This window comes from Garra rufa, chromosome 5 (assembly GCF_049309525.1).
Source record: "Garra rufa chromosome 5, GarRuf1.0, whole genome shotgun sequence".
NCBI lineage: Eukaryota > Metazoa > Chordata > Actinopteri > Cypriniformes > Cyprinidae > Garra > Garra rufa.
Genome location: NC_133365.1, coordinates 39,595,131 through 39,605,329, shown reverse-complemented (window position 1 = coordinate 39,605,329; position 10,199 = coordinate 39,595,131).

The window sequence follows — 10,199 nt, the reverse complement described above, 5'->3', positions numbered from 1 at the left end:
AGCCAGCCAGAGCATGAGGCACTCCTCGGCCTTATTGAAGGCAGACGAGGAGTCTTAGTCCGTGGTCTGGAGAAAGCCAGAAACCAGAGGGACCGAACTACACTCGGTCTGGTGGTCTTGCCAGAACACGAGGAAGATAAACCATTGTCTAGTATTCTACGGACAAGAGGGTGACAAGATCCTCGGCCCTCAGGCTCACGAGGATAGGGTTCTCGACCTTTGCTTGACATTGATAAGTGCAGAGGGAGAAGTGGACCTCAGCCAGGTGGTCCGCCTCTGTCTGGTCGCCAGCCAGAGCGAGAGGTACTCCTCGGCCCTCGGGCTCACGAGGAGAGGGTAGTCCATTGTCTGGGGTACTGCCAGAGCAAGAGGGACTCAAGGCTCGGCCTGGTGCTCCGCCAGGACGCGAGAAGATAAGCCTTTGTCTAGCCTAAGCGGACAACAGGACACTGCGCTCCCCGGCCCTCGGGCACACGGGGAGGACAGTATGGGCCTCTGCCTGGTAGCCAGCCAGAGCATGAGGCACTCCTCGGCCTTATTGAAGGCAGACGAGGAGTCTTAGTCCGTGGTCTGGAGAAAGCCAGAAACCAGAGGGACCGAATTACACTCGGTCTGGTGAATTTGCCAGAACGCGAGGGAAATGGACCATTGTCTAGCATTCCGCGGACAAGAGGGTTGTAAGATGCTCGAAGCGGAGCTTCTGGAGAGCGGAGGTTCCGTAGAGTATTCTCCGAAAAGGGAGGAAATCTCAACGCTCAATCCGACAGCTCTTAAGAGTGGAGGTCTCAAATAACCCTTCCGTGAGGGGAGACCTTGACTACACTCACGCTAGTAACGAGGGTAAGAGCAGACCTTCTACTTGGCTTACGTAGTTAGTGCAAGGGGCACTCCTCGGCCCTCGGGCACACGAGGAGTCTTAGTCCGTTGTCTGGGAAGGGCCAGAACAAGAGGGACCGAACTATACTTACCTTAGCCTTGCTGAGTCGTAAGCCAAGAGAGAGGTACTCCTCGGCCCTCAGGCACTCAAGGAGTCTTAGTCCTTTGTCTGCGAATACGCCAGAGCAAGAGGGACTAGATGAATTCGGCCTGGTAATCTTGCCAGGGCTTGAGAGAAACAACCTTTGTCTAGCTTTCTACTGACAAGAGGTGACATGATCCCCGGCCCTCAGGCCCACGGGGAATAGTAGTCCTTTGTCTGGAGTTTGCCAGCACACGAGGGACTAGGACAAATGGTATTGTGATCCTCGGCCCTCAGGCACACGAGGATCCAATGGCGATTAACGACTTCTCTTCTTTTAATTAAAAGAATGCGCCTTGAGAAGTCTCCTCCTGGCTAGGGAGATGGCTGATTTCTTTTGGCTTATTCTAGTACTAGACGCGGAGCTTCTGGAGAACGGGGGATTCTCTAAATGAGAGGAAATCTCAACGCTCGATCCGACAGCTCTTAAGAGTGGAGGTCTCAGATAACCCTTCCGTGAAGGGAGACCTAGCTACACTCACGCTAAGAAGTACTGGAAGCGGAGCTTCTGGGGAGCGGAGGCTTCATAAACGACTCTCTACAGTGAGAGGAGGCTTGCTAACGCTCAACCCTATGAGAAGCTCTTAGGAGTGAAGGTCTCAAACATGAACCCTTTTGTGAGGGGAGACCTGACCAAACCCACGCTTGTAAGTACAGAAGCGGAGCCTCTGGAGAACGGAGGCCTCATATAAGAGTCTCTACAATGAGAGGAGGCCTGGCAACGCTCGATCCATCAGCTCTTACGCTTGGTGGCTTCGAGGTCAATTCCTGACGACGTCAGGGGCGAGGACCAACCCGCAGCGTTGCAAATGTCCTGAATGGGGACACTTTGCCGTCAGAGCTTTCTCGAGGCAGACAGCCTCAGTAGGAGTAAGTCTTGGCTCCCCATGGAGTTGGGAGACCAGAGGGCTTGGACGTAGTAGGAATAGCATCCGTGCTTCATCTACTGACAGCTCTGATCGTGCCACATGCTTTCTTTTGTGGCCGTATGAGTCCAGTGCTCACACTGGACAAATATACTTCCCATGAGTCGTACTCCATAGGATGGAGCTAATAGAGGCTTGAGACCCCTCGGGGTCTCAACCTAAGTGCACCACCAAGGAAACCATGTCGACAAGCCTCCACGAGGGGCGTGGTAGGCCAAAGCCGCCACGAACACCCTCAGGGTGGAGTGAGCTGGTTTTGTGGACAGGAAAGTTTGCGGGGACTCTAGTACTGTACAAAAGGGCAGTAACTGGGTCTGGATGGTGTTCGTGACACCATGAAGCAAACAAGTTCCACTTAAGGTTTCCTCGTAGAGGGAGCTCTGGAAAGGAGCAGGGTCTCAACAACCTCGGTTGGGAGACCTGAGTCTATGAGTAGCGCCCCCCCGGGGGCCATGACTTTCCATCTCTCCATGTGGGGGTAGCGAACCGCGCCCCCAGCCTGAGAGGGGAGGTCCGAGACCATGGTCGGACTAGCCGAGTCGATGCCGGCATGCTCTTTCCAGGGCTCCAGGGTGCACAGCGATCGGGAGAATGCGTATGGACGCAGCTATGGCCACGTCTGTGCTTATGGCGTCCAGTCCGTACGCTAGAATTCTCGACCGTGGAGGAAACGTGTGACCAGGGGATTTTGCCCACTAACCGGTTCTGCTTTATCAGGTGGAGTGGGTTAGTCCTGCGGACAGTGAGACTGCAGAGACTCCAGTACTGTACCGAGCGGGCAGTAAACTGGGTCAAACTGGTGTGGGTTACACCGTGCAGTCGACCACTTCCTTTAAGGTCATAGGGTTTCCTCATACGGGGAGCTCTGGAGTGAGGGATGGTCTCGGCAACCTTAATTGAGATACCGGCCTCTATGAGGTGTGCCCCCTCGGGGGTCACACCTGTTCCAGAACTCCCGGGAGCAGAGCGATCGGGGAAAGGGCGTACAGACGAGGCCTCGGCCACATCTGTACCATAGCGTCCAGTGCTGTTTTAGGAACTGGAGGCATTAGAGAGTACCAGAGGGGACATTGCGATATCTTTTGAGTCGCAAGGAGGTCCACTGAACCTGGACAAACACTCTCCAGATTTGCTTCTTGTACCTTCTAGGTGAAGCATGTATTCCCCGGGCCTCGGCCCCTGCCTCAGCAGGACGTCTGCTCCCATGTCCAGAGATACTGGACTGCTCTCAGTGGCTGAGCGGCCACTCATGACCGCTCCCCATCCAGTGAGGGAAGCGTCCGTCGCTAGTGTGATACGGCGACACGGAGCTCCCAGAACTGGGCCCTGAGAGAGGAACCAGGGATTTTTCCACATGGCCAAGGCACGTAGGCAACGCCGCGTGACCTTGATCTTGCGAAATGGGTTTCCCCTCGGGGAGAACCCCCTGGTTTTGAGCCACCACTGTAGTGGCTTCATGTGCAGCAGTCCAAAGGGTATCACGTTGGATGCAGCTGCCATAAGGCCTAACAGTACTTGGAACTGTTTGACAGTGAGTGACTGGCCTAGCTTGACCGCATTCGCTGCAGTGGGGATCGACTCGGTCCGAGCAGGAGACATTCGTGCCTGCCTCGTGGTCGAATCCCACACCACGCCTAAGTAGCTTCCAGTGTTAAGGAAGGATGGAGACGTGAAAGTATGCGTCTTTTAGATCTATCGTGACAAACCAGTCCTAGGACCTGATTTGTGACACTATCTGCTTGATAGTGAGCATTCTGAACTTCAGTTTCTTTACTGAGCGGTTCAGTTGCCTGAGATCTAATATGGGCCGGAGCCCGCCATCCTTTTGGGAACTATGAAGTACCGGCTGTAGAACCCGGATTCTCTACCTTGAGGAGGGACCACCTCGATGGCCTCCTTCCTTAAGAGAGTTTCTACTTCTCGTTCCATTACCAGACCCTGCTCGGGGCTCATTAGAGTTGGGAATACCCCGCTGAAAGGTGGCGGCTTTGCGCCGAACTGAATGCAGTAACCTTTCTCTACAGTGCGCAGGACCCATGTGGAGATATTCGGCAGTAGTTTCCACGCTGCCAGAAAATCTACTTAGGGAACCAGTCTCTCGAGACTGGCTTCTGGATTTGTTTGAGGGACTAGATCAGGGACCTGTAACAGCGTGCTGGCAGGATAATCCTGAACTAGTTTCTCTGAAGACCCCCGTGGGGGTTGCGAACTCCCTAGGACCGCTAGAGAATGATGTTCGCGGGAGATTGTCGCGCCCTATAATACTGGCGGGTTTTACCGACATATCTCCTGAGGGCCCTAGAAGATGTGGTCACCGTATTTTTTCTATGGTGCACCACAAATCTCCCTGAGAGGGGCTGCCCTCATCGGCCCTATATATGTGTGTACACATGTATTTTTATGAAAGTCGGGGCCGTTAGGTCGAGAAGTATTGCTAACCCCGCCCTCTAGGTGTCACCGGAGGAAAACGGGCTGCAATGCTCCTATTATGAGCCTCTGTGTGAGGAGCTGGAACACGACTGGGGTTATTTTTCCCGTCAAGAATCCCAGGACGTGTATATTTGCTGATCAAGCCTGAAATTTTTTATTTTAGGCGGCTTGGAAAGCAAAGACGGAGCCTTCAAGGATGATGCCAGACTGGGTGACAGATAGCAGATAGCGTCTGTCCAACCCGTGGTATCATCTTAGCTTTCTAGCTTGAGAAGGACAGAAAGCTCCGTTTGGAAGTGCTGACTTAGTCCGCAGGAAGCAAAACGTTTGCTTTTCTGCGGCTCATAGTTGCTTAATTAGCTAATGCATTAGTCAGCACAACCACCAGCTCATCATACTGAGGCGATCAGGGGGGGCGGTTGAATACTTTTGACAACGCACTTCACATCGACCTCCTCGGAGGAAGATATGGAAAGCGCTGAAAACCTTTCCTGGAGGGAAGTAACCGCATTGCGGGCTTCCTATCCAGCATAAGGTTTACCGATCCACGAGATAGGAGAGGAGATAGGGTATTTTTCAACACCCGTCTGCCATCCTTCTAATGGATCGAGCCGCGATCCCAGCGAGTGCAGCAGCCGCTCCGCATCGCGGCAGCGGAGCCAGACCCGCGGGAAACGCTGGCGAAAGCTCCCTCCTCGAAGAGAGCCTTCCGTGGAGCACCCGCAGTGGAGAAATTTATGCTCACACTGTGGACAGTCAGCCTTTTCGAGGGCTGACTGTGTGTGCTCTACACACAAGCAGACTAAACAGACTGTGTTTCACTATCTATTTAGCTGCTTGAACCGCCTAAATTAAAACTTTCTTTCTTTCCCCCTTGGTTGCATTTTAAGTGGTCATACGGCTCAAATAAAAGCCGTGCAAACTGGCACGAAAAAACAGCAGCATGACCGGGACAGACACAGACACAGAGCGCTCTCGCTGAATGACAAAAGCTGCCGCGGGCTTCAAACGCACGTGCTTTATACTTCCCGGTCGATGACGTCACCGCGCCTGTGACGTCACTCCCGTCATTTCATTGGTTGTTAGACATGATTCAGAGTGCGGCCCGCCAATGGCGTTCCCCATAGCGTTTCCAGACGCGGCTCGAGTTCCCGGAAGGGAACAGCGTTTCTGCTCCGGACAAACCTGGTTTGATGCAATGTTACTGAAACTCTGTCAAACATTAAAAGTTTGTCATGTGCATGAATAAAATGCTGTTTGCAATGCAGTATTGCACATCTGAAGGTGTTAGAAGAGTTTTGCATGAATTATTATGTTAGAGTCTCAAAGCTCTGAAAACAGCGTTTCTGCTCAGGACAAAACTGGTTTGATGCAATGTTACTGAAACTCTGTCAAACATTAAAAGTTTGTCATGTGCATGAATAAAATGCTGTTTGCAATGCAGTAATGCACATCTGAAGGTGTTAGAAGAGTTTTGCATGAATTATTATGTTAGAGTCTCAAAGCTCTGAAAACAGCGTTTCTGCTCCGGACAGACCTGGTTTGATGCAATATTACTGAAACTCTGTCAAACATTAAAAGTTTGTCATGTGCATGAATAAAATGCTGTTTGCAATGCAGTAATGCACATCTGAAGGTGTTAGAAGAGTTTTGCATGAATTATTATGTTAGAGTCTCAAAGCTCTGAAAACAGCGTTTCTGCTCCGGACAAACCTGGTTTGATGCAATATTACTGAAACTGTGTCAAACATTAAAAGTTTGTCATGTGCATGAATAAAATGCTGTTTGCAATGCAGTAATGCACATCTGAAGGTGTTAGAAGAGTTTTGCATGAATTATTATGTTAGAGTCTCAAAGCTCTGAAAACAGCGTTTCTGCTCCGGACAGACCTGGTTTGATGCAATATTACTGAAACTCTGTCAAACATTAAAAGTTTGTCATGTGCATGAATAAAATGCTATTTGCAATGCAGTAATGCACATCTGAAGGTGTTAGAAGAGTTTTGCATGAATTATTATGTTATAGTCTCAAAGCTCTGAAAACAGCGTTTCTGCTCCGGACAGACCTGGTTTGATGCAATATTACTGAAACTCTGTCAAACATTAAAAGTTTGTCATGTGCATGAATAAAATGCTGTTTGCAATGCAGTACTGCACATCTGAAGGTGTTAGAAGAGTTTTGCATGAATTATTATGTTAGAGTCTCAAAGCTCTGAAAACAGCGTTTCTGCTCCGGACAAACCTGGTTTGATATAATGTTACTGAAACTCTGTCAAACATTAAAAGTTTGTCAAGTGCATGAATAAAATGCTATTTGTAATGCAGTAATGCACATCTGAAGGTGTTAGAAGAGTTTTGCATGAATTATTATGTTAGAGTCTCAAAGCTCTGAAAACAGCGTTTCTGCTCCGGACAAACCTGGTTTGATGCAATGTTACTGAAACTCTGTCAAACATTAAAAATGTGTCATGTGCATGAATAAAATGCTGTTTGCAATGCAGTAATGCACATCTGAAAGTGTTAGAAGAGTTTTGCATGAATTATTATGTTAGAGTCTCAAAGCTCTGAAAACAGCGTTTCTGCTCCGGACAGACCTGGTTTGATGCAATATTACTGAAACTCTGTCAAACATTAAAAGTTTGTCATGTGCATGAATAAAATGCTATTTGCAATGCAGTAATGCACATCTGAAGGTGTTAGAAGAGTTTTGCATGAATTATTATGTTAGAGTCTCAAAGCTCTGAAAACAGCGTTTCTGCTCCGGACAGACCTGGTTTGATGCAATATTACTGAAACTCTGTCAAACATTAAAAGTTTGTCATGTGCATGAATAAAATGCTGTTTGCAATGCAGTAATGCACATCTGAATGTGTTAGAAGAGTTTTGCATGAATTATTATGTTAGAGTTTCAAAGCTCTGAAAACAGCGTTTCTGCTCCGGACAAACCTGGTTTGATGCAATGTTACTGAAACTCTGTCAAACATTAAAAGTTTGTCATGTGCATGAATAAAATGCTGTTTGCAATGCAGTAATGCACATCTGAAGGTGTTAGAAGAGTTTTGCATGAATTATTATGTTAGAGTCTCAAAGCTCTGAAAACAGCGTTTCTGCTCAGGACAAACCTGGTTTGATGCAATGTTACTGAAACTCTGTCAAACATTAAAAGTTTGTCATGTGCATGAATAAAATGCTGTTTGCAATGCAGTAATGCACATCTGAAGGTGTTAGAAGAGTTTTGCATGATTTATTATGTTAGAGTCTCAAAGCTCTGAAAACAGCGTTTCTGCTCCGGACAGACCTGGTTTGATGCAATATTACTTAAACTCTGTCAAACATTAAAAGTTTGTCATGTGCATGAATAAAATGCTGTTTGCAATGCAGTAATGCACATCTGAAGGTGTTAGAAGAGTTTTGCATGAATTATTATGTTAGACTCTCAAAGCTCTGAAAACAGCGTTTCTGCTCCGGACAAACCTGGTTTGATGCAATGTTACTGAAACTCTGTCAAACATTAAAAAATTGTCAAGTGCATGAATAAAATGCTGTTTGCAATGCAGTAATGCACATCTGAAGGTGTTAGAAGAATTTTGCATGAATTATTATGTTAGAGTCTCAAAGCTCTGAAAACAGCGTTTCTGCTCCGCACAAACCTGGTTTGATGCAATGTTACTGAAACTCTGTCAAACATTAAAAGTTTGTCATGTGCATGAATAAAATGCTGTTTGCAATGCAGTATTGCACATCTGAAGGTGTTAGAAGAGTTTTGCATGAATTATTATGTTAGAGTCTCAAAGCTCTGAAAACAGCGTTTCTGCTCCGGACAAACCTGGTTTGATGCAATGTTACTGAAACTTTGTCAAACATTAAAAAATTGTCAAGTGCATGAATAAAATGCTGTTTGTAATGCAGTAATGCACATCTGAAGGTGTTAGAAGAGTTTTGCATGAATTATTATGTTAGAGTCTCAAAGCTCTGAAAACAGCGTTTCTGCTCCGGACAAACCTGGTTTGATGCAATATTACTGAAACTCTGTCAAACATTAAAAGTTTGTCATGTGCATGAATAAAATGCTGTTTGCAATGCAGTACTGCACATCTGAAGGTGTTAGAAGAGTTTTGCATGAATTATTATGTTAGAGTTTCAAAGCTCTGAAAACAGCGTTTCTGCTCCGGACAAACCTGGTTTGATGCAATGTTACTGAAACTCTGTCAAACATTAAAAGTTTGTCATGTGCATGAATAAAATGCTGTTTGCAATGCAGTAATGCACATCTGAAGGTGTTAGAAGAGTTTTGCATGAATTATTATGTTAGAGTCTCAAAGCTCTGAAAACAGCGTTTCTGCTCCGGACAGACCTGGTTTGATGCAATATTACTGAAACTCTGTCAAACATTAAAAGTTTGTCATGTGCATGAATAAAATGCTGTTTGCAATGCAGTAATGCACATCTGAAGGTGTTAGAAGGGTTTTGCATGAATTATTATGTTAGACTCTCAAAGCTCTGAAAACAGCGTTTCTGCTCCGGACAAACCTGGTTTGATGCAATGTTACTGAAACTCTGTCAAACATTAAAAAATTGTCAAGTGCATGAATAAAATGCTGTTTGCAATGCAGTAATGCACATCTGAAGGTGTTAGAAGAATTTTGCATGAATTATTATGTTAGAGTCTCAAAGCTCTGAAAACAGCGTTTCTGCTCCGCACAAACCTGGTTTGATGCAATGTTACTGAAACTCTGTCAAACATTAAAAGTTTGTCATGTGCATGAATAAAATGCTGTTTGCAATGCAGTATTGCACATCTGAAGGTGTTAGAAGAGTTTTGCATGAATTATTATGTTAGAGTCTCAAAGCTCTGAAAACAGCGTTTCTGCTCCGGACAAACCTGGTTTGATGCAATGTTACTGAAACTTTGTCAAACATTAAAAAATTGTCAAGTGCATGAATAAAATGCTGTTTGTAATGCAGTAATGCACATCTGAAGGTGTTAGAAGAGTTTTGCATGAATTATTATGTTAGACTCTCAAAGCTCTGAAAACAGCGTTTCTGCTCCGGACAAACCTGGTTTGATGCAATGTTACTGAAACTCTGTCAAACATTAAAAAATTGTCAAGTGCATGAATAAAATGCTGTTTGCAATGCAGTAATGCACATCTGAAGGTGTTAGAAGAATTTTGCATGAATTATTATGTTAGAGTCTCAAAGCTCTGAAAACAGCGTTTCTGCTCCGGACAAACCTGGTTTGATGCAATGTTACTGAAACTCTGTCAAACATTAAAAGTTTGTCATGTGCATGAATAAAATGCTGTTTGCAATGCAGTATTGCACATCTGAAGGTGTTAGAAGAGTTTTGCATGAATTATTATGTTAGAGTCTCAAAGCTCTGAAAACAGCGTTTCTGCTCCGGACAAACCTGGTTTGATGCAATGTTACTGAAACTTTGTCAAACATTAAAAAATTGTCAAGTGCATGAATAAAATGCTGTTTGTAATGCAGTAATGCACATCTGAAGGTGTTAGAAGAGTTTTGCATGAATTATTATGTTAGAGTCTCAAAGCTCTGAAAACAGCGTTTCTGCTCCGGACAAACCTGGTTTGATGCAATATTACTGAAACTCTGTCAAACATTAAAAGTTTGTCATGTGCATGAATAAAATGCTGTTTGCAATGCAGTACTGCACATCTGAAGGTGTTAGAAGAGTTTTGCATGAATTATTATGTTAGAGTTTCAAAGCTCTGAAAACAGCGTTTCTGCTCCGGACAAACCTGGTTTGATGCAATGTTACTGAAACTCTGTCAAACATTAAAAGTTTGTCATGTGCATGAATAA